The 24,803-nt window shown below is 49.2% G+C and overlaps 1 protein-coding gene across 4 annotated transcripts in view; it reads left to right on the top strand.

Moving 5' to 3' along the window:
• The window catches only part of FAM53B (family with sequence similarity 53 member B), a 124,571-nt gene that overhangs the window by 3,722 nt on the left and 96,046 nt on the right, over positions 1–24,803 (top strand). The window contains 2 exon segments of one of the 4 annotated variants that reach the window (NM_001193710.3): positions 22,461–22,546; positions 23,651–23,679. The exons of 1 other annotated variant lie outside the window; for it this stretch is intronic. The gene's annotated coding sequence lies outside the window, so the exon portion shown is untranslated. 4 annotated transcript variants of the gene reach the window in all.

Genomic DNA, 24,803 nt, shown 5'->3' with positions numbered 1-24,803 from the left:
ACCTTTATTATGGCCCAAGGTTGGGGACAGCACTGTAATAGCTGACCCCATTAACAGCAGTTTCATTGCCTGCCGGGATGTGAACTTTGGAAACAAACCCAGAGGCTTAGATATGCTGATGTGCCCTGAGACTTGCTTAGAAAATTTTTGTTGTAGCGCAGTTTACATTAACATGATTAATGACTGCGCCACTGAAAAGTCCATATTCAAAAGCAATTTACCGTTCCCTAGGGTTCTTCTTACAGTGAAGTATTTTTCTTTGCCAAACAACTTTAAGGTAACTTCTTTGATGCTTAATCCAAACCTCCTGTGCACCGGGTTTTGGGGCAAGATTTGGGCTTGGTGTATTGCGGGTTGTGGTTTTGGTGGTGCCTGTCTTAACCTTACCGAACTTGGGTCGGGGGAACTCGAATTCTTATCTCAGAAAGTTCTCAGATCTGAGCAACAGACTGCTGTGCTGGCTAGGATGGGAGGGAATCTTCCAGAGGAAACTTGGCTTCTGGGTGTCTTGGAGTGATGCAAGGAGGCTGGAGCTGAAGATTTTATTTTCTTTCTCCTCACAGTGATTGGAGATACTTGAGCTTTTCTGAAAAATAGAGACGTCCTTGGGTTTTTCTTGTTTTTTCTTTTCTTTCTTTCTTTTTTTTTTTTTGTTAAATGTGGGTTGATTGAGAGGGGGAAATACTGATGGGTGGATCTGAAAGCAGCCTTAGGAACCCGAGAAAATAAAAACACATTTGAAGGACTCTGGAAGATTTTGCATTTCAAAGGGTCTACCTTGTAGAATTTCACATCACGTCAGGGGTTACAGAGAAGTGTGACAGGCACCCCCGCTTCTTTAATGGTTCTCCCTCTCTCCTGCTGTGGGGGCTGCACGGGGAAGCTGGCTTTTGCATGGGGGATGGGGGACAGCCTGGCCAGACCATGCTGGAATATCATGGAAACCACATTGCCTCTTGGGCATCTGTAAGTCTCGGGAAGGACTTTTTCCATGGTGCCACTCTCAGGAGGGTGAAAGCAAATCATGTTGGTAAACAGCCCATTTGACCCCAGAATGTGGTGGCAGGCTAACTCCTGACTTCTCCACTCACTCTTTTTGTTCTCTCATTAAACAAAGAAACAGATTCTTCCCCTGCGCTGGTATAATGTGATTCCCAAGGATTTAGCTGAAATGGGTGCAGATTGTTCAAAGAATAATAGCAGCACCCACTGGTTGTTGAAGGCCCACCCAGGGCCCTGGGCTGTGTATACACTTTCTAATTCTCAAAGCAAACCTGCAGTTATAGCCGAGGCTCAGAGAGGCCAAGTAACTGGCCCAAGGCCACATAGCCGGAAGGCAGAAAGCCAGGAAGGAGCTCTATCCCTTCAGAGCCTGCTTGCTTTCTATACGCTGTGCTGTGTATTCATACGATAGAGGCACTGGGTTCTGTTTTATTTCAAAGCAGAAATTTTATTTAGTCTTGTTAACACCACAGGGAAACCTAGAACTTTTAACTGCCTTTTCCCCTCCACTCCCCTTTCCTATGGCTGTGTGTGTGTGTGTGTGTGTTTTTTTTTTTTTTTTTTTTTTTGGAGTGATTGCAATCTGTATGTACTATAGGAGCAAAGGTAGTGCCATAGTTTGGGAGGCTGAGATGTTTTGCTTCAGTCTCAGAAAAGGCAGATTCACAAGAAAACATTTCCGGTGACCTTCTGGGGGAAACAGGAAGTAAACCTGGCAGCCCACTGGAAGCACCGCCATTTATTCAGATTCCGTTTTCCATTCAAAGAGATTCTTAAAAGCGTTTCCAACTTTTTTTCTTTTTGCGTTTGTAATTCAGATGTCTCAGAGTAAATTATGATGTGGTGTTTGCCACTCCAGGTCTGTACAATATCATATTTTGTTCATGTGCCTAAAGTAATCAAGTCACTGAACACAATTGTATATCCTCCAGTGTGGCTGAACTCGGTATGCCCCAGCCAGGGCTGGGCAGCGGCCCTGCATTCTGTCTCAGACAGATGGCTCTTTGCAGGTTGGTTCTGGGGGCGGGGGTGTGTGAGTGTGCGTGTGTTTTGAAGGAAGAATTAAGGAGACCTATCTCTAGCAAGGCCTGCCTGGCTGGGCATGCTGTCCTTTCTGCCCCTGAAGAGTTTGTAGGAGAGTGCTGGAACTTCTAGAAGCTAGCGTAGTGGTTCTGAACCTTGGCTGCACATTAGAGTCACCCGGGAAGGTTGAAAAAAAAAAAAAATCTAGATGCCCAGGCTGCATTCAGGCCCAATTACATCACAATATTGGGGAGGGAGGGCAACAACCCCGCACTGGTATCTTTAAAGTTCCTGAGTCGATTCTCTTGTGCATCCAAGACTGAGGAGTGAGGGCTGTAATAGACCCCATGCATACCTAGGGGTCTGTTCCTTAGTTTCCCTATTCCTTAGCAGGAGATTGGGGGCTTTCATATTCAGGAGTGGAGCAAACCTATTGGCATATTCTGCTGCTACTGCTGCTATGTCTTGATGAAGTGGCATCTGAAAGGCACCATCCCTAGGTGAAGTGTCTGCTGTGGGCATCCTCGAGGTCATTTCTGTTTCTGCTGGGCCAAGATTCAGCACAGTCCCTCTGAACCACTTTCTTTCCAGATTGAAGGGGGCAGATTTTACTCAGGTTGTGGTGTCAGGGTAGTTCTCATGCAGGCCCTTCCTCCCCACGGTCCTAGTGGTCTTGTTCCTTTTGGGGGTTTGTGCCCCTGGGGCTCAGGGGAGGAAAGATGCAGTTAGGTTCCAGGGCATATCCTGGCAACTCTCAGTGAGTGGTGAGTCTTTTTCACCCAGGTTTGCAGTGAGTGTCACTCTATCAGGCACTTGGTTGTCCCTGACAGCTCAGAGCCTGTCTTCCTGTGAACATACTCAGGATTACATTTCATAGAATTGTGTTTAGAATGGCCAGGGTGCTTGGAGAGCGAGAGCTTCTTGGGCCTGCTGATGTAAACTTCTGGAAGAGAGGTCTGATCCTTAAGAGGTGAGGTGAATCTCCCAGGGTCCTGTAGCCAGTTCTCAAAGGTGCAGCCTCTGTCTCCTGAGTCCCTGCCCTACTGCTGTGCTCTCATGATGTGGAACCTTATTCTTGCTTGCAGGACAGCCTGCTTTAGCATAGACCAACAGGTGAACTTGATCATTGCTCAGAGAGTTCATTTGCCAAGTGAAACATGCTATCCATCCCCGTCCCCACCCACCAGCCCCAATGGAAGGTGCTGAAACCTTGTAAAGGTGAGTTTGATGAAAAAGGTTTTGGCCTCTATGCCAAAAGTGTCAGTCTGCCTGGCTGTGTCGTGGTGGTGGTGAGTAGTGAATAAGGGCTCTTCCCCCCGCTGTGGGGAGTTGGGTTTGGGCTGAGTGAAGGGAGAAGAGAATTGGTGTTTCCTCAGGGCTGCAATTTCCATATTCATTCAGCAGACATTGATTGGACATCTGCTGGATGTCCAGCGTGGAGCCGGGCACTTTACTTCATTAGTTCATTTAATCCTCGGCACAACCTATGGCTCAGGGACTAGCCTAATTTCATTGCTGAAGACATGCTGCCTGGAGAAATCACTCACCCCAGGTTGAGAGGGGAGGTTGGGATTTGAACTTGGCCCAGCTGACCTCAGTCCTGTATTCTTTCTACCACACCCTGCTGCTTTTCCATCCAGTGCTCACCAGGGGAGGAGAGTTCCTGCTGTAAGACATGTGCATTGCCCAGTGGGCGTTCCCTGGCAGCTCCTGTCCGGGTGCCATGCTGCAACTTCTAGGAGGGGGCGTGGGTGGGCCCCCGAGCTCCTGGATAGCTGGGTTTGTACAGGTCCTGTCTGGGGCCATTGTGTGTCCTGGCAGCTGGACTGTGCCTTGTGCAGGAGAGGTGGCTTATGCAGGTTCCAGTTGCTGCTGCCTGCCCCCACCTCGTGGAGGCCACCCTCCCTCCCAGGCTGCCCTCTGGCTGAAGCCTGAAGCACCCTGACAGACAAAGCCCAGCTGGGAGAGGCCTCCGGCCCTGCCTGGAATTCCCCTTGCTCTGGCATTGGTCTTGGCCATGGGCCTGGGAGCGGAGGGAGTTTCAGTCCGCTGGCTGGGAGCAGCTTCTCTGCATGTTTGGAGGTGGAAAGAAGTTCTCTGCAGCTGACTCTCTCCATGATCTGGGTGAGGAGAGGGAGCCTGGCTCCTGAGCCCCAGGGGCAAAGAGGTGTCTGTGATTTTGAGTCTCCAGAAGGAGAGCGGGATGCAGGGAAGCCTCTCTGTGGCATGATCGTGAGGACCGGGCCGTAGGAACCGTTCTCCCATGGAATCCCTTTGGCGGTCACACGATTGAATTTCCTGGCTGGAAGGTAGTGGGCACAGACTGCCTACTTGCTGGACCTAATTTGCCCTGTAACCCTCTCTGGGCCTCCGATTTCTCACCTTGCTGGTCCTGCCACCCAACATTTTTAGGAAGATCAGTTTAGAGCTTGTTTGAGAAGACCCTTGCAACAGGCGTAGTGCCTTGCAGAGCGATGCCAGGTAGGAGATGAGTGTGACTGGGCGAGCAGGGTTTCTGCTGCAAAGCTCGTGGTCAGCTGCATGCCAACCAGGTGCTTCTTGTGGTTGCAGGAAGAATGGGGACTCTTTGGCATCACAGAGGAACTTTGGACAGAATCTAGGTGAAACCCAGTTCTGTATCATTGAGGGCAAAAGTAGCATTCAGCTTTGGAATCAGAAGCCTGGGTTCAAATCCCAGGTCTGCCCTTTGTTGGCCATGCCTTGTGCCTTTGAGCAGGCGACTGTCTCTGGCCCCCATTCCCTCATCTGGAGTATGGCAGTGCTGACAGCAACCCCAACCCATAGGTTCAGGGCCCTGAATGAGACCACACGTGGGGACACTTAGAGCTCCCCAAACATTAGTGAATATCTCACCCAGCCTGTGGCAATCGTGTGCTGTTGTGAGGACTGAAGAAGGGCCGGAAGGACGGGAGTCAGGCAGGTTGTCCTGAGGAGGTCAGTCAGTGGTGACAAGATACAGGACAGAGCAGAGGGGACTTCAGCTGGAGTTGGGCTTGGCTGGACGGGTCAGGCTGGGGCAGATAGAGCCTTTTCTCCTCCAGCATCCTCCTCTCTCAGGTAGCGCAGGGTTTTCTTGGGAGGAAAAGTTGGAAGTATGCATTACAGTTTAGTTTGCAGTGTGTCTGTTACCAAGAGTTGAGACTGGTGAAATCTTTTAAGTTTTCTCTTTAGGAAACTAAATCTTTGTTTACCAAAAGTGATTTAGTTTTGGTCCTAAGCATAGAAAGTTAAATGCATGTATGGGTCGTGATGTGGCCTCACCATCTTGGCTCTGCTGCGACCCACACTTCTGTAAATGAATTCTTTGGAAACCAAGGAATTAATGGCTGCACCCCTACCTAGACTGAGAGTGAGGGGCCCACTTACTACCTTTTGGATTCTGTTTAGATGCTTTGCAGTGGGCACCTTTGTTTTTTGCTATTCCTCTCATGTTGGGGGAGCTGCCTTGGACACCTGGAGTCAGCATCTTCTGGGTGCAGGTTATGTGGTTGCAGCTGGGGCGCCTGGCCCCCGCTCAGCCTGCGGTGTGATTCTGACTGCTTCTAGATCCCTTCGCCACCTGAACCTGACCTCAGTGTCTGCAGGAGCAAGAGCTCATCTAAGCTTGCTGAAGCTTTGAAAGGAGCCCTTGGCTTGGAGGACAGAGGGAAGGGTCCAGGCTGCGCCACCTGGGCTTCTGTTGGTGCAGGCCTCTGACTCCTGACGCGTCTATTCCCTGGGTCTGGTGAGCATCACTCTTCATGAGTCTAGGGCTGGCTGGCATCCTGTGGGGTGAACAGGATGGACAGTCTTGACTCATGAGATTTCCTGCTGCACTTTGGGTAGCTTTGAGGGAGACCCCTTTGTGTGGGGTGTGAAGACTCATGCTGTTTACTAGGTTCTGGGAGGGGGCCCTGACTCCAGACTGTGGCAGCCCCTCCCCTCTGGGGCTGGTCCTAGAGCATTCTCTCAGAGGAACCACTAAGGTGGCTGGGCATGGGTGGCCTTGAAGCAGACCTTCTGCTAGGACGATGAGATCCTGAAGCTTTGTGAGCGAGGGCTGCATAAGGGAGGTCTCCGAGGTGTCTCGGCTGCCTCTGGTCTCATGGATGTGACAGAACTCATCTGCCAGGTGGAGTGTGTCATCCCTGCCCACTGTGTCGTCCTTGGGTGTGTCACTGTTCCTGTGATAAGCACAGAACATACCTGCCATGGCGGTGGCCCCCAGGCTCAGTGCAATTCAATCAGTATGGAGTAACATCTACTCTGTGTGTCAGGCACGTCGTCAGGCCCCGAGGAATTCAGAGATGCATCTACCGAACTGATTTTAGGGAGTTCATAGCTCATGTTATGGACAGTCAGACTGCAGGTGTTTATTGAGGTTCTACTATGTGCCAGACACAGTGTAATAAATGAATGAAGATATGTTTACACAAGGTACTGGTGAGTCACACTGTCCTCTGGAAGTCATAGAAGGTCTCTCTAACTGAGCTGAAGAGAGGAGGGCAGGGAAGGCTTCCTGGAGGGGGTGACAGCTGACCTGAGCCTTGAGGAATGAGTAGGAGTTTAGACAGATGAAGAATGGGGAGGAGGAGATATTCCAGACCAGGAGAGCGGCATGAGACTGCGTCAGGGAATCTGGGAGACCTGGAGCCTGGGTGAGAAGAGTGTAGATTTCAGAGGGGAGCGGAGCTGATCTAGGTCAGGATGGCAGTAAAGGGAAGGACGAAGTGCTGGGAGAAGGCCCACCTTCGGGGCGCCACTGCCCAGGGGCCCAGCTTTTTGACCTAGGAGTGACCTTCCTGGAGAAGCATGAGACTAGCCTCTGAGAATTTTCATCAAGTGCCGCCTTGGCCAGAGTGATGTGGTCTTTGTTTATTTTTAGGCAAAACTCTCGCATTTAGCGGGGGCACTTGGGATTCCCAAGAGCTTCTAGAACCTCTTGCCTGTGCTGCACTGGAACTAAAGAAGTCAAAGTTCTGGTGTGTGAGTTGAAACAGTCCGATTCAGTGTAAGACTATTTTTTCTTTAAAGGGAAAAACAGGCCCCTAACCATGTTGGTGCGATGGAAGAAGGAGCTTCCGTGCCTGTTGGGCTCTGTCATAGCCTGTTCTCACCGGTGTTCTCAAAGGCAGGGGGAAGCTGCTGACACAGACACTCGAGAATGGCGGGCCTGAGTCACCTGACTCCTGGAGGCCAGTGCGCCTGAGGCCTCCGCTGCCCTCAGATGCCAGCCCAGATTCCAGGCCCCATTGACTGTGGCATGTGACCTGGGCCCAGAAGAGGAGAATTAAGAAAAATGCTGAACCTGTGCAGAGGCAGAGGCAAAACTGCAGTTAGCAGCCCATCTTGGCTTTGTGGGGTGTCTTTTCCAGGGCTGGTAGGGTTTTGCTCATCTGCATTTACTCCTGAGGGAAGAAGAAAGTGAGTAAGTTAGCCGCAGATGGTTTTGATTTTAACAGTAAACCTCTCTATTCAACTCATTCCTGGGGAGGTTAGCACATGCCTTCACCTGTTAGAAAAGAAAGTAAAAGAGGATCTGGCCTGGGTGCGTCCACATAGGCCAAAAGTTGAGCAGCAAACTGGAGTGAAAGAGCTGTATGGCCACAAGTTGGAGCAGAGAGGGGATCAGACACTTAGGCTCAGGAGAGTATGTGATAGACCACAGGAAAATGAGTTCTAACTTGCTTTGGGGAAAAAAAAGATTTTTTTTTTTTTTTTTTTTTTTTGAGACGGAGTTTCGCTGTGTCACCCAGGCTGGAGTGCAGTGGCGTGATCTCGGCTCACTGTAACCTCCACCTCCTGGGTTCAAGTGATTCTCTTGCCTCAGCCTCCCAAGTAGCTGGGACTACAGGCGTGTGCCACTACGCCCAGCTAATTTTTGTATTTTTAGTAGAGACGGGGTTTCACCATGTTGGCCAGACTGGTCTTGAACTCCCGACCTCAGGTACTCCACCTGCCTGGGCCTCCCAAAGTGCTGGGATTACAGGTGTGAGCCACTGCACCTGGCCAAAAAATGATTTTTAAAAGCATGTGTGAAGTTCAGGTAAGTCCTTATATGTTACACGACTTCAGGAAGTCGTTGTTCTGAGACATGACATGGTGGCATGCTCCTCTGCTCACCGAACTACTGGGTCTGCCAGCTTCCTGCCTGGCCAACCCCTTCCCCTGCGTTTGTAAGACGACGACTGAGCATGGCTGATCCTGCCCGTTTCTGGGTGGATCAGTGGAACCTGGGGGAACCAGGGTGGAGTCCCTTATGGGAGGCAGCCATTGGCCTGGCCAGGCTTTGGGCGCTGTTGGAGACAGGGCTGATTTCTAGCCCCGAGTGTAGGCACAGGCGGGAGCTGGAACCCAGGCACTTGTTCCCTGAGTGGCTGACTGCTCGTCTCTGATTTAGCTTTGGCTCAATTTTTGTCCTACCCCCTGGTTGCTACTGGAGCCAGCATGGTGGTCACAGCCACTGGTGTCTTATGGCCCTGGAGGAGAAGACAGCAATCCCAGGTTGCCCTCTCCTCTGCTCAGGGCTGATCCTGGCAGACATGGAGGAGGAGATAGGCAGGAGGAGATAAGGAGAAGACTTGGGAGGGATCTGGGTCTTCATGCCAAATGCGGGAAGAAACAAGCCATCATTCAGTTCATGTTTGAGCTGCATCAGCCCATGTGAAGGCCCCTGCACCTCTGGTAAGAACTGCAGGGAGCATCTCTCTGACCTCCCATCTCCAAGGTGGGGGAAGCATTTTATAGTTTTGGAGGTGACGTGGGGAAGGGCCACAGCCGGAACTTCATGTGATGGTCTAGCATGCCACACCTCATTGGGTCCCTGCACGATAGAGGGGAGCTGCCTTGTGAGAGGTGTTCCAGTGAGTTACTGCTGGTGACATGGGCTCCAGAACAGTGTCTGTAACAGGAACTAGTAGAGTTCAACGTCTTAGATTCCTTAAAAAAAAAAGAAAAAAAGGTTGATTTTGTGTTTCTTAATGATTTCCTTTATAAATGGAGCCTCTTATAGTATGAGGCAGTACAGATGAGCCCAGACAGTTGGACAGAATGTTGGGTAGGGCTGATGTCAGTTAGAAAAGCCTGAGAGAAGAGAGAGTAGGGCACAGAACCAGTAAAAAGAATCCCCGGGTTCTAGTGCTGCCACTTGATGGCTTTTGACTTTGGTTCAGCCACTTCACTTCTCTGAGCTGTGATTTTCTCATCTGTGGACTGGGAATAATAGTACCTACTTAACAGAGGAGGAGGAATAAATAGGATAGTGCAAGTCCAAGCACCCAGTTCTTTCCCGTTTTCATTGGCCCAGCAAGTACTTTTTGAATGCCACTGTGTGTTAGGCTTCGCAGTTAATTCATATAACCACCCTGAGAAGTGACTGCTTTTGTAGATGAAGAATGTAGGGTTCTGTAAGGTAAAGTGCCCAAGGTCGTTTAGCTCATGGGCAGTTGTTCTGGGGTTTGAACTCCCAACTTTAGGATTGGCAAGCTATAGCCTGATAACTAAACCTGGCCCACTGCCTACATTTGTTAGTAAAGTTTTACTGGGACACAGCCACACCCATGTGTGTAGGTAACATCTGTGGGTGCCTTCACACCAGAGCAGTAGAATTTACAGACCACGGTGTCTACAAAGCCTAAAATATTTATTGCCTGGCCCTTTACAGGAAAAAAATGTACTGACCTCTTCTCCACATGAATACTCTGCACTCCAGACCTGGGCTATTGAGTATGTTAGGTGTAGCCACATGTGGCGATTTAAATTAACTAAAACTAAATGAAATGAAGACTTCATTCTTTGGTTGCACTAGCCACATGTCACATGCTCAATAGTTGCATGCGCTGGTCACCTCTCACGTTGGACAGCACAGACCCAGAACGTTGCTGTCATTGCAGGTAGGAGCACACGAGACTGTGTCCCAGTGTGGGGAGAATCCAAATCTGAGGGAACCAAAAGTGCAGAGGAGGCATTCTGGTGAAAGACAAGACAGTGGACCTTCCTGCTCCCAAAACACAAAATTGAAAATTAGTTTGTTGACTCTAAGGTGATGGAGGAATGTCTGCTGTGGCAGAGGGAACCTGGGCCTGGAGTGAAGAGGCTGTCCCTAGATCTTATGACGGTTGGCAGGCCCCTGCCATGCCCCTTTGCAGCCTGTAACCCCAGCTCCTTGTTCACTGGGGCCACTGGCCTCATCAACTCTGCCATGTCCAGTGCCCCATGTGTGTTTGCATGCTGGGTCCTGCAGAAATCCCATTTTCATGTATTCAGATCTGTTCTGCTCTGGGCCATTTGGGCCTGATGGGTTATACCATTGTTCCTACTGTGCTGGAATGGGAAATACGTGGTCTGATGAAATGACCATGTTTTCCATGGGCATCAGATAAAGAACTACCTCTACTTCATTCATTCAAAATGATGGCTATTGTGTGGCATGAGAAAGGAAGGTGAGTTCCAGGTCCCTCAGCTAGCTAGTATCATGTGACTTATTTCTTAAAATGCTGTCCACTGCTAACACTGATGCCGTGTGTTGAGTAGCTTAGAGCTGGGCTGAACTGTAGCTCTTGTCTTGCTTGGTCCATAAATGCTCTAAATAGGAATCTCTTTGGAAGCTAACTGGGGGCAGAGTCATTTTGAGGGATGAAGGCAAATATGGAGGGCATAGATCTCCAGTTCATCAGACCCAGGCATAAACACATCGGTGCTGGCCCCATCTACCCCACATCTGTGCATGCTGATGGACTCTGACTGTGGAGAGGAGCTGTGTGACTACAACCAGAGGGCTGGTTGTAGTCCAGGCCGTCTACATTGGAGTCTCTGAAATGCACTGTACAGTCAGAAGTCCGGTCCAGCGCTCCTGTTGGGAATGGCTGGCTTTTCTGTGTTTGGTTTACATGGGTACAGTCTACATGAATCTTCACACTTTAAACAATGCCCACTCCCTCTGTAATCAGGATGGAAACCTTTATAAAATGCAAGAATAAGATACCAGGAGGACTTTTCAGGACCTTGGGCAAGAGTGAAAAGAAGAAGAAAATCAGATAAGTAAAAGCCTGGTGAACTTAGCTCTAGAACAGTTGCATGAAGGAAGTGCCTAGTAGGGAGGAAGTTGTGTTTAAGACGTCATACATGGAAGATTTTTTCCCCACATGGTTTAAAAGGGAAAAGAATAGCCTTGGAAGGCCAGCCTTGATTACGTGTCCCCCTCCCGTCCCGCTGCCACCTTTGACACTGTGCTTGCCTCTAGCCAGCCACTCCTGGAAATGGTCTGTGTCTTCCTTCTTCAGCCAGTGGAGGGTGAGATCATTCGAGATTGGGCTCTGCCCTTAATTTCTCACTGCTGTCCTAGTAGTGGAATTAGGGAGACTAATTCCATGTGCCCAAAAGAACCCAGGCACAAATACATTTATAATGGAAATTATCTGTTTTTAGAGTGCTGCCGTTTTCTGAGCACCTACTGTGTGCCAAGCACTCCGCATACATTCTCTCTCCATCTGCTCATCGCACAGCCAGCTGGGAGTGACTAGCCCCACTTCACTGGGCAGGAACTGAGCTTCTGCCATGTCCCTGAGAGAGTGTGACTTGTGATGGGCTAGAGCCTGGCTTGAAATCCAGGTCCCTCTGCTCCAAAGCTGGTTTCTCCTTACCACCTAGTTTTGTCCCCAGTCGTGCACATGCTGCTGTTTCAAAGAGAAGTCTCTTGCTGCTCTGCATGGGTCCCTGATGACATTTTTATCACGGCCTGTGGGCAGAGAAGTAGGTTGCTCACTGTGGGGTGACATTTAAGAAAACCAACTCCATCAAGCTTTCCCTTTGAATGTGGTGTTATGGTACAAGAAGTCTTCATTTGTCCTGGGCTATTTTGAAATAAAAGGCAGGAAACTCCCCTCTTGTTTCTATATCTTGCATAGAAGTCATCAAAACAGCATCCTCTGTTCTGTGCAGTAGTCATGATTGAGGAAGCAGCTGTTCTCTTCATGATGACCCAACCAAAGCCAGCAGTCTGGAGGCGTCAGGGATCCAGAATTGTCTGTTCCATCTGCTGGGTTTACGTGCATGTGTTAGAAGTATTTGGCATGGAAACTGTTTCCCTACCCCACCTCGTGGGCGAGGCCAGAAGGGAGCTCTCTGGTGGGGGCAGGGCAGACCCCAGACTCTGCTTTACTTCAGATAATGCCATGGTTTGCTCCATGGAATGGGTGCCACAGCCTCCCATGGGATCAGGCCAAGTGAACAAACCGGATCAACTGTCTCTCCAGGTCCATGGGTGGGAAGGCAGGCCTCTGCTGGCTGTGACTGGGAGTTTTATGGGTCTACTTTGTTGTGCATGGAATTTCACACAGTCTGAGCTGTCTAGTCATTTTCAGGCCTCTAGCTAACTCACCGAATGAGCAAGGGAGTGGTGCCAATGAGAATGCGTGACTGAATCGCTAAGGCCAAGCGAGTCCATTGAGGTCTTCAAACCAAGATGAAACTTAGCTGTTTGGGTGTTTTCAGGGGGTCTGAATCGTCAGCATCATTTAGACCGGAGTTTGCACTCTGGTGGTCTGGCGGCCAGATGTGGTCCTCACACATGATTTGTTTGGCTCATATGATGCTTTACAAATTTTTAAATTTCTTGAGAACATAAAAAGGAGATTGTGCAAAGAAGTCTTTACTTTCAGTTTCTCTTAACAAGCCAGAAGAATAGTAGCCTGGGTCTTCTTTCCCAAACAGCCCACCACAGTTAGCTGTAGCCAGAGCCGTCCATGGTGGACCAGGCATATATCATCTCGGTTCCTGTGCAGCATGCTTCTCTCATTTATGTTTCCTACTTGGCCCTGGAAGGCATTTGAGTTTGAGATCCTGGGAGTGGATAAGACATTCAGAAGACAGATTCAGATTTTCTGGCTCTCCAGGTTATTAGCACAGGGCGAACCATGGTGAATGGCAGTGACTAGTAGAAATGCCCAGGCTGTTCGCAGTGCTCAAGGTCATTGCCATCATAATCCTGCTACCTCGTGTTCCACCTGCTAGTAAACTTGCAAAGATAAGCCAGTACTCAGGGCACTAATAGAAACTCTGAAAGTACAAATAATGTCCCTTAAGTCTCAGGAGCCAGTCTCAGCCCAGGGGCCCTTCTACCCCCTGAATGGCCCTGTGATGCTGGGTGACCTGGGGATTCATTTTGTACCCCCGCACCCCCCCACCCCCTGCCAATCACTCAGGTGCTTCACCTAGTTTAATCTTCTTATCTGAAAGTGCCTTCCTGAGGCCAAGGCAGGTGGATTACTTGAGCCCAGGAGTTCGAGACCAGCCTAGTCAACATAGAGAAAACCCATCTACTAAAAATACGAAAATTAGCCGCGTATTATGGCAGGCACTTGTGGTCCCAGCTACTGGGAGGCTGAGGCGGGAGGATCGCTTGAGCCTGGGAGGCGGAGGTTGCAGTGAACCAAGATCGTGCCACTGCACTCTAGCCTGGGTGACAGAGTGAGACCCTGTCTCCAAAAATAAATAAGTAACTAACTAAATAAAAAGTGCCTTCTGGATTTTAATAGGTACTGCAAGGGATTTTTTTACAAATAAAGATTTAATTTTTAAATTCTCATGATAGGCAGCCTAGCTGCTGTGTACCAAGTAGATAACTTCTGGTGTTAGACACATTTCTTAGGGTAGATGAAACATGCATCTCAGCTCATTCTTCTAGCTCATTCTTTTGACAGAGACCCAATACAGCAAGTGGAAGTAAAGCAAAGATTCGCCAGATGGTAATTAATATTTTTCAAAGAATTGAGGTGTTCTCTTCATATTTCTTCAAGTATCTAATAGCAATCCCTCCTGTCATTTATCTTTTTCACTCAACCCTGTTTTTACCTCTTCTTGTGGCAACTATTCTGTGACTTTTTGTTTCCTTCTGATTCTCACACATATTTCACCGCCTAGTCAACCTTTGGGATTCTTGGTGTCATTCCAAATGGTTTGCTGAATTTGAAAAATGTAGCCTGTCAATCCATTGCCTGAAAGCCCTTCCCACCCCTTTTATTTGCAGCAGAAACACGGCATCCTTACCTGCCTCCTTCTCACCTACTGGTCAGGGCATTGTGCACCTGGGTGGTTGGTTCAGCCTCTGATTCTGCTGGGCCAAGAGCCTTGAGAAGGGGCCCCAAGGCTCTGACAATGCCACTGTTCTCCTTCAGTGCATTCTAGGGACTGTTGGAACTCCTGAAGGCCAAGGATCATCTTGATCTAGATGTAGATTTCCAGGGCCTGGCCAGAGGACGTGCTGGGGGTGGATAGTAGGTCACCTGTCCAGTTCTGACCTCATCACTTTTGCAAGAAACTCAATTTTTATGGATCCCAATTTTCTCATCTGCAAAATTGTCCTCCCAGTTACTAGGGTTTTAGGTACCAAATCCAGTAAAAATGTGTTTTTCAAACTTTAGGGACTACCGGACTCAACCTGGAGGGCTTAACTAAGCACAGTTGCTGGGTCCCACCCCTCATTCAGTTTGTCTGGGGTTGGGGACGAAACTTTGCCTTTCTAATGAGTTCCCAGGCAATTCTCTACTGATCCGGGGTCCACGCTTGGAGAACCAGTGCACATTGCTGAAGCAGGTGCCAGATACTCCAGTGTTCCCCCCAGCAAGGATGTGGGTTGGCCTATGTGGGTCTCGGCTGCCGTGTCTTATTTTCTGGGAAACCTGAAACTAGATTCCCAGAGATGTTTTGTTTTCCATTCAGCCATCTTCGTGGAAGCTGTCTTCAGACTCTCCACTGTGATAGCTGGAGACACATTGATTTCCTACCTTTAGGTAATTCTGTCACTAACACACACCATCCACTGTCCATCTCGGTTTCCACCCTCCACCTGGAACCCAGATACTAATGGAGGCAGCCTTGGTGATTTTCAGTTTTGAGCTTTTGGTTTCCCAGATAGGTTGATTTTGCCCGTTCTCACCAAAGACAGGCTGCGTTTGGGTCGAACTGACAGAGCTGTCATGGACACAGCAGGTTACCCTGTACTCGAGAATGCTTCACGAGGCTTCCCACTCACTGCCGTCGGTCCAAGGCTGGGCGCCCTTTGTTTCAGGTGCCCTGAAATCAGTGTCTGTGTGCAGTGATGGGAAATAGAGTGCTTAACCACGTCCAGAATCAACTGCTGTACCCTTTCTTTCCCGCACCTGATGACACCTGAGCCTAGCCAGGGCTGCTGGAGGTGAGAGACCCTGGGACCCATCTGGGGAAGCAGGCCCAGAGCCAGGACGTGGAGTGTTGGAGTCCATACATTCAGCCAGTGGGCACATCTAAGTGGTTAGTGGTGGTTTCCTCTCATTTGGGGGTTTTAGTTGTCCAGAGTGAACTGCTGGTCTTGTGTCTTTAGCTCCAGATGTAGTCACTGGGAGGTGGCGGGCAGCCACTGGCTTTGCCTGGCCTTGCAGTTTTGCTCACAGTATTGTTTTGTCAAGGAGTGTTCCCCCTGCTACTCTCGCTCCTCAGAAACAAGGGGACACTGACTCAGTCATGGCTTTGAATGGAGCGTTTCTGTGTGGTTTTCTCCTTGCCCCAGTACTCTGCCTTCTGCAGCTCCCAGTCCCCAGCAGCTGGGCACGTTGGCCCTTGTGCTTTCATATCCACGAAAACACGTGGGAAGCGCGTGCCCAGCACATGCCTCGATCACATATTTGTAACTCGGGAGTCTGAGATGATCGTGACATTCTCGTATGGGGCTGTGTATGGCCACTCCCATTCCCCAAGGGAGAACACAATTACTCTATTGTCTGTTGGCGTTCTGGGCGAGCTGCTTGGGTCAGGGCTGGACTGTTGGTATACTGGGGGATGGAAATCACTGTTTTGCAGCTTCCTACCTTTATGCTGCCATTTACAAAAGAAGGACGTTTGGGATGACCTCTTAGAATCCCCTGGGTCACCTGGCTTTGTTCAGCTGAGTAAACCACCAGCCTGTGTACCTCCCCGTGCCCCCAGCTCAGCTTGTTTGCCTGCTATTCAGGCAGGAGAGCTCTGGGAGGGCAGACCGCTGAGAGGTGGAGAGAAACAGAGTGATGGGAGGCAGGGAGCAGGGTGGCGGCTTGTGGCTGTCTGGTGTGCGGAGCTTCCCCTGCCTGGGCCTTGTGAGAGGGCTGGCACTGGCTGATATTGTGGCGGCTGACCTGTCTGGGCATCCTGAGGCCCCTTCCATCAAAAGCTGGGAAGGGGCCCTCCACCCCCAGCCCCATCCCCCTAGCTTGCTGGAGTGTCAGACATGTCATTTAGCAGCATCCTAACAGAATACCCTCACCCCGTCTCTGGCATTGAACTCCTGCCCAACACTCCTGCTGCTTCCTCTAGGGAATCTCCCCAGATCTTTACCACCCCACTTGGAATTCCAGGCTCACTCCTCTGTCCGTGTGGATTTATTATCATATGACATGCCATGCCTTGTGGGAAACCTAATTGAACACTTGCTGTTTACATGAACTTATTTATGTATTACCTGCCATCATCCCTCAGTCCCTAGCACAGCCAGCCTGGTGTGTGTTGGACTTGGGACGAGACTGATACCGGGAGGAAATACTGTCCAGAGAGAAGCACGACACAGGGCGTGCATAAGAGTTGCCAGTTTAACTACAGTCACCTAGAAATACTTTTTGTTTCTGAGTAAAAGTCTGTTCTAAGGAGTGCAGCATCACATGTGTATATAATCTTCCCCTTGACCCTTTTTGCTCTCTGTGGAGGCTCCCAAGACCTTGGCCCTCCCTGTCCCACTGGGGTTCCTGCAGAGGCCTGGTCTGTCCAGGCTCTGCCTGGCCCAGGGCCGGCCCTGCAAGTGCTGCCTCCCTCACATCAGGCCCTGACTGCAGCAAGATTCTTGCTCCTAAAAGAAGAACATAGAAAACAAGGCTGTTAGGGCAGGGCCCTGGGCTCTCGGTTTTCCCATGGTTGGGTGTGAGAGGGCTGCTGGCCATCCTCCCGCCCACAGAAACTCTGATGAGTGTTTGCAGGTTCCTGAGGAGGTGTGAGCATGATCAGATACTGGGGTTTTTGTGCTGGTCACTGTGTTTTTCTGTTATGCTGTGCTGCTGTGGAACCCAGAAAACTTTGAGCTCAGCCCCTCCGTGGATCGGGAGGTGCAGTGCTTGGGATTAGTGTTAACATTTTGATAGCTATCGGAAACCCCCAGCAAGCAAGAGAGATTTCAGTATATTTGGCACCAAGAACGTTGAGACTTGACTTAACGTGGTGATTGTGTTCTTTGTTTCAGCAGACATTTCCTGAGCAGCTCTTTGTGCCAGGTTCTGGGGACTCAGGGGACTGAGGCTGGGCTCATGCCCTCCAGAAGCACACAGTCTGTTGGGGTGGCAGCTCACTGGTTCGTTTCGTGGCCCTGTGATTCAAGCTCTGCATTCTGCACAGAGGCAGAGCGCGTGACCTGACTCAGTGTGGGGTGTGGAGGTCTTCCTGGAGGTGGTGATACCTGAACTGAGTTTAAAAGATGAGATTAGAGAGTCTGGAGGCTGAGAGGGCAGCAGGGAGCAGCGGAAGCAGGCGGCAAGGTCTAGCCCCAGAGACCAGCATGAGCAGAAGCCTGGAGGCAGGAAACTGCATGTGGTATTTGGAGAACTCCAGAATGTTTGAAGAATAGGCAGTACGTGGATGTGTACAAACTCAGCAGTGAAAAGCAGTTTCCTCATCCCTGTCCCCAGCTACACGTCTCCCTCCTTCCTGGGGGGAACTCCTAATGCCATTTTCTTGTTTGTCCTCCCAGAGATATTCCATATGCATGTGCAAGAATATACAGATATATACACGCACAAATATGTATATAAAAATACGGTGTTTTTTATATTTTTGATTTTAGAAAATATTACCTATTTCTTGTGAAAGTCAATACCTCGTTTGGTTCAAAATTCAAAACATACAAAAATCCATTTCTTGAGGAGTCTTCTCTCATCTCTGTTCCCAGCTACCCATTTCCCCTCCCGGAAGACAGCTTTTATGTTACGTTTCCTTTGTATCCTTCCAGGACTTCTGTATTACTGGCACAGTTCTTTATTTAGTTTCACCCAAATGGGAGCTTAATATACCCATGGTTCTGATCTTTGGTTTTCTGCTTAGCACTATACCTGAAGATGGTTTCCTCTTTGGACGTGTTGGGCTCCTGAAGCCTTTTTTTTTTTTTTTTTAATTTTTAAAATTAAAATTGACACATAATTGTACCTATTTATGGGGTGCATAGTGATGTTGCGACACATATAATGTATGATGATGGGCTCCGGGTGATTAGCATATCCACATCTCTAACGGTTATCATTTCTTTGTGCCAGGAATGTTCAATATCTTTCTTGTAACTATTTGAAACTACATAATATTGTTAACTCTAGTCATCCTACAGTGCTATAGAACACTAGAACTTACTCCTTCTATCTGGCTGTATTTTTGTATCCTTTAACAAATCTCTTCCTATTCCCCGCCTTCCCCCTACCCTTCCCAGCCTCTAGTCTCCTCTGTTCTGCTTTTTACTTCTATGAGATCAAAATTTTTTAAGCTTCCACATATTCTCATAGCCTCTTAGAAAGCTGCGTTTTGTCCTTTGCATGGTGTTGCAGTGTGTTTTTATCCTGTCCTTCCTGTTAGGCAGTTAGGTCACTTCCCACCTTGGCTGTGCCTCACGAGATGATGTGTCTTATTTTGCTCATGAGTAGGACAGTCTGCAGGGCAGGCTGATTTGGCACTTGAGGCATATGTGTTCACAGGGACAGTGAGTAAGGAGGATAGAACTGCACGAGGACACGGGCACGTTGTGTTTTACGCTCATTTCTCTAGAGGTTGACTGATTTTTCCTTGTGAAAGGCAAGTGACTTTTAAGTTGGATTCTGCTGAGTTTTGGGGACGCTGTCTTACTCCTTTACTGTCTCCCATAAGTAACCTCTGCGAAAGGAGACCTGGCCCAGTGTGGTCTCTGGAAGCAAAGTTCGCCCAGGGGTGTGGTTGGTGTTGCTGGGGAGACTGCCTTACAGACTCTGACCTTCAGGCCATGCTCTGCCGGACAAGGCCAGCCAGAACCGAGGCCTGCAGTGCGACTCTGCCAGCGTTGTATGCTGGGGCCCTGTGGATGTGGATGCCACCTCTGGCACTTGCTAGACTTGGGCCTCGTGAACATCACAGTTCTAGTCAATAGTTTGTTGATTTATTAACAATTGAACTGAGTAAGAGTCTGTCCAGGCAGAGGACCTGCCAGGGTATGGGAGGGAGAGACTGCAGGGTGACTTTGTACCATCCCATGACGGTTGTGATGCAAGTTTATGAACTTTATCTTTTGAGATGGGTTCTTACTCTGTTCCCGAGGCTGGACTGCCACGGCATGATCCAGACTCACCGCAACCTCCGCTTCTCGGGCTCAAGCAGTCTTCCCACCCCAACCTCCCGAGTAGCTGGGTCCACAGGCATGCACCACCATGCCCAGCTAATTTTTTTTTATTTTTGGTAGAGATGTGTTTCACCATGTTTCCCAGGCTGGTCTCGAACTCCTGAGCTCAAGCCATCCACCCGCCTTGGCCTCCCAAAGTGCTGGGATTACGGGTGTGAGCCACCGCGGCCGGTCCAGATTTCTGAACTTTAGCGGTCCCCGTTATTTTATCATGCTATTTTTATCATGCTATTTTAAAAATATTCTCTGCCTTTTAGTGCATTTTTATTTAGTTTTTATTTCACTCATCCATCAGTTGTTAATAGTTTTAACTTCCGTGGGAGTGGAGACTGTGGCTTATGTATGTTCGTGTCTTCAGCCCCTACCATCATCCCAGCAGTCACAAAGTAGTCACTCAGTAAGGGTTTGTTGAATGAATGGGCACAATTGCCTGCCACGCAGGCTTTTGTCAGGGCTTGTGGCGTGCTGTTAACTATTCATCAGCACACTGGAAACTGGGTTTTGGTGCTTCAATGCCAGCCTCTGACCAGTACTAGTTAAATTTCATCCATTCTGATCCCATCTAGCTATTCAGTCTGATAGGGTTTCTTTTTTTGTTTTTATATTTTATGACTTTAAAAAAATTATTATTTTCTGAGATAGGATCTCACTTGGTTGCCCAGGCTGGAGTGCAGTGGTGTGATCAGGGCTCACTGCAGCCTTGGCTTAGCTAAGTGATTCTCTTGCTTCCACCTCCTGAGTATCTGGGGCTGCAGGCACATGCCACCATGCCTGGCTAATTTAATTTTTGTCAAGATGAGGTCTCACTATATTGCCTAGGCTGGTATTATTGTTATTTTTAAGTCTGAGAACATCATCTGTGCCACCTCCCTTGGATCTGCTCCTGATCGAGGTGGCTAGTGTTGGTGGTTTTTATTATTATTTTTAGATGAAGTCTCGCTTTTGTCACCCAGGCTGGAGTACAATGGCGTGATCTCGGCTCACTGCAACCTCCACCTCCCAGGTTCAAGGAGTTCTGCCTCAGCCTCCTTAGTAGCTGGGATTACAGGCGCCCACCACCATGCCTGGCTATTTTTGTATTTTTAGTAGATACAGGGTTTCACCATGTTGGCCAGGCTGGTCTCGAACTCCTGACCTCAGGCGATCCGCCAGCCTTGGCCTCCCAAAGTGCTGGGATTATAGGCGTGAGCCACTGTGCCTGGCTGTGTTGGTGGTTTGATGTGTAACCTTTCCTTCTCCTGCACATTTTTGAACTCCTCCATCCAGATGACACTGGGCAAGAACCCTTTTCCACAGCGAGGTGAAGGCCAGTCCACGTTTGGTTTGGGAGGTGCGTGGAGGAGTGCTCAGAGTCCTGGCTTTAGAGTTTTGCTGCTGACTTAGTGAATGAGCTTCCTGAGAGCAAGGGAAGTACACCCAGGCCTGGTTCAGATGGCTCCACTAGGGGGACAGTGACAGCTACAGCTGCAGCTGGTGTACTTGGCAGTCCGTCAAGCACTTTGGGGTGTGCTGCGGACAAACAATAGAATGAATCTTTGTTTCTGGAGCCTGGGCCATTTCTAATGAGGAAGATGATTACTCATTTTTGGAAGTTGGGTTAACTCTTCCACAGTCTTTTGAGTCTTGCTTAGATTTGTAACGAAAAGCCTAGAAGAGTTCACCTTGGCGTCCCAAGGTGTTTGCTTTTAAGCCGGGTGACTCTGGTTGGCTGTGTAATTTCCTCTTTAACACTCCTCCACCCAGGTCTTTGCCCTAAGTCAGGAGGCCTGATTGTCATATCCAGAGTGCTTAGAAGGAAGTGGGGCAAGTGTTTACAAATGAGGTGCCCGTTTCTTCTCCTGTTCCCCCACCCCCATGGCATGCCGAAAAATAAAGAAGGAGCTCAAGACCCGTTGAGCAGCTGTTCCCCTAGACTTCTTAGATTAATTCCCTGGCCGGTTCTAAGTAATTTAAAGCCACATGCCTGGACTTAGCTTTGACTTAGGACTCCATGAAGGCTTTCTTCTTCTTCTTTTTTTATTTTTTTTGTGAGACAGGATCTTTCTCTGTCACTTAAGCTGTAGCGAAGTGGTACTATCATAGCTCACTGCAGCCTCGACCTTCCTGGCTCAAGTGATCCTCCATACTCAGCCTCCTGTGTAGCTGGGACCACAGGTGTGTGCCACCATGCCGGACTATTTTTAAAATTTTTTATAGAGATGGGGATTTCTTCATGTTGCCCAGCTGGTCTTGAACTCTTGGGCTCAAGCAGTTCACCTGCCTCAGCCTGCCAAAGTGCAGGGATTGTAGGCGTGAGCCACTGCGCCTGGCGGTGAAGCCCTTCTTTGCAGGAATCTCTTTCTCTGCCTTAAGAGGCAAGAATCTGGTGCTATTTTGATCTGTGTATAGACAGATGGCTGTTGTTACACATGCGGCAGCTCCCCCGCCATTGTGCTGTGGCTGCTGGTGGGAGTAGTCTTACTAGAGTTTATCCTGCCCTCCAGAACCCTCCCCTGCAGTAGAAGTCAGGTAGATAGCTTTGGCTCTTTGACCTGAGAGGTGCCACAGAGCTCGGGTATACTTGTCATATGACAGACCTGCCTGTCAGCTTCGAGTCCCTCCAGTTTTGTTTTGGCAGATGATGGCATTCTCGAATGTGTGGTAGAGCTTGCAGCGTGATGTGGGGGTAGAGGGGAGAAGGTGGAAGGCTTACCATGTGATTGATGAGCCTGTCTGATTAATTTCTACAACAGACCCTGTAGGTTAGTAGATATGACTCAGTCAGATCAGCAAGGGGGAAGTCCTGAAGTGTGAGCTGAGGTTAGGATGTGACCTCTGATGAGTGGGTGGCAAATGGGCAACCTGGTGCCTCTCATGCCTATAGCAGCTCTTACAGAGCTTGTTGGGATCTTCTTGCATCACCTGTCATGTCCCAGTGTGATACTGTCTTCAACCAGTGTGTTGGGGCCCCAGACTGCAGGCCTCCTAGATAAAGAGATCACTGCCCTCGCAGCTGTGTTCCAAGGCCCAGCTGCGGAGAGATTACCTTCCCTCTGTGCAGTGGCTCTGGGGGTTCTGTGAGAGCTGTAGACACCAACGGGAATGCTTCTCCCTGCCTGCTGAGCGACTGGAGCTGCACCGGTAGGAAAGCTGTGTGTGTAGCCTGGGCTGGGGGTGGAGTGTCCTGCAGGAGAGGGAGAGTCCGAGAGCCCATAAACATTTTGTAAAGGAAAAGGAGATTCTTGTCCTGAGAGGTAGAAGATGAAGATGTCAAAACTGGTCACTGGCTAACTTCCTGGCTCTCTAAGAAACTCCTGTAAATCAGGTTGTCATTGAACGACACCGAGATGCCCCTGTATGCATACAGATTAAACTCGGAATGTGCAATCCCGCATACATCCCCATCCTCACCCCATGGATATGTAAGAGAGCGGGCTGGTTCTGCAACACCACCTCCTCCCTACCTCTGTCCCACCCATTGCAAGAATGTCACTGTGGCCTGCTTCTGACTCTGCTTTATGGAAGGTCATAGCCAGGGCACTCGATGGCAGCACGTAAGGATTTGGCCTTTGCCTTTGTCCAGTTTCCTGGACCTTGAACTGCATATCAGGTCTGAGTGGGACTGGAAAGGCCAGCATAGCAGTTGATCCAAGACGGGCATCATCAACTTACTGTCTTTTCTCATAGTTCATTCAGCACCTTCAAATCTATTGATTTTCATGCTCTCTCCAGAGCTGCCATTTGCCTATGACACGTGAGGAAACTGAGGCCCAGAGAGGCATAAAGACCTGGTGAAAGCCACATACCTGATATGTGACTGCAGTTGCAGTCTCACTAGTCAGAAACAACTTATCTGGCCCAGCATCCCATTTGACACGTGAGGGAACTGAGGCTCCGAGGAGGGAAATAACTTGGCAAATTGGGCAGAGCCAGTAAGTGGCACTGTCAGGCCCAGAGCCCCCATCCCCTAAGTCCTGCTTGATCCACCTAGGCCACACAGCCTTTTGTTTGGGTCTTTCCATTTTTGTTTTTAAATCTTTTTTTTTCACCCCTCTTATGTGGGTTTTTAGTCATGGTTTGAGTAAATTCAGTATACTTGTAAATAGGTCCGACTGAAGAACAGGTCATGGTTGTCTTAGGCTAAGTGGCTTAACATGATAGTAGATTATCTTTGGGGCCTGCTGCAGTCTCCTCATTGTCCTCTGATTCTCTTCCCATTCTTTCCCTTCCTCTGGTTTGGAGCAGAAGGCGGCATCTAGCTCTGTGGCCACTCGGTAAGTGTGAGTTCTCCTCTCTCCGTGCCTCTTGTCCCTGTCTTCTTCCTTTTGAGTGTATCATGCAACGTCCAGTCTAGAGCAAGCTCTTCTTTCATAGTGTTTGTGGGTTAAAAGTACATGAGCGGTCGTGAGAATTACGGGAGTGCGTATAGGAACCTTGTCTGTCAGTTATTTTTCACTGATAAATGAACTCTTGACAAGTCATGCATGCAGTTGGCTTCAGTTTCAAGAAACTACATGGGCTGTCTCATTCCCATGTTCAGATTTGTTTTGGCTTTTTGGATCTCAGCACTTTTATGTCCCTGAATAATGTCATTCCTCCCCCTCCTCTTGAAATGTTATTTGCTTTAAAAAGAAAATCCCTACAACATTGAAAAGTCCAGGAGAGCAGAGTTCCGATTTGGTTCAGCAGCTCAGTTTACTGTTTTGTCTTGTTTTGCTTTCCCCCCTTACATTAAGGAGACACATAGGGGAGCTTGGGCCACTTTGTTCAGCCAGGGACACAGGTCAAGTCTCTTTCAAGCTGTGTAGTGTGACTCCCAGTCCTTCCCCAAGTGTGGCCTTTGGCAGCCTTTGATTACCTGAAGGACTAGATCAGGGAATATGTTTTAGCCCCAGTTACTGAAGAAAGCACCTCCAAGGACACACCTTCCTGTGGAGGGAGGGGTGAGTATGCCCTCTCTGTCTAGGGACAGCAGGTGCTTCATGCCTGCAGCCAGCCACTCTCACTCGCCCTGCTGAATGTCCACCAGCCCACTTGCAGGAGCGAGGTGCTTGGAGGACTCAAAAGCATATTCTTGGCCCCTAGAAGCTAATGCTGTAGCTGTGAAGACGAGATGCTTTTATCCAATTTATAAGCATTTAATAAGGGTCTGTGCCCTGCTAGGAATTGTGCCTGCCTAAGGATTTCAGTGTTTTTAGGGATATTTTTGTAGTGCCCCCACCTACAGGGTGTTACCTCCTTAACTTATAGCTGAGGCGGGCAGAACAAGGGTGACTTCTTACCTGTTACAAAGGCAGAAAGCTGACCAAAGTTACAGAGCTCAGTCAGGGCCCTGCAGCTCCTCTGGGACTGAGCTAGGCTGAGCGTGGACTCAAGTTCAGTGCTCTTGCTGTGATAC

Source organism: Macaca mulatta, chromosome 9, assembly GCF_049350105.2.
Source record: "Macaca mulatta isolate MMU2019108-1 chromosome 9, T2T-MMU8v2.0, whole genome shotgun sequence".
NCBI classification, from domain to species: domain Eukaryota; kingdom Metazoa; phylum Chordata; class Mammalia; order Primates; family Cercopithecidae; genus Macaca; species Macaca mulatta.
This window is presented reverse-complemented; position numbering and strand designations above follow the sequence as displayed.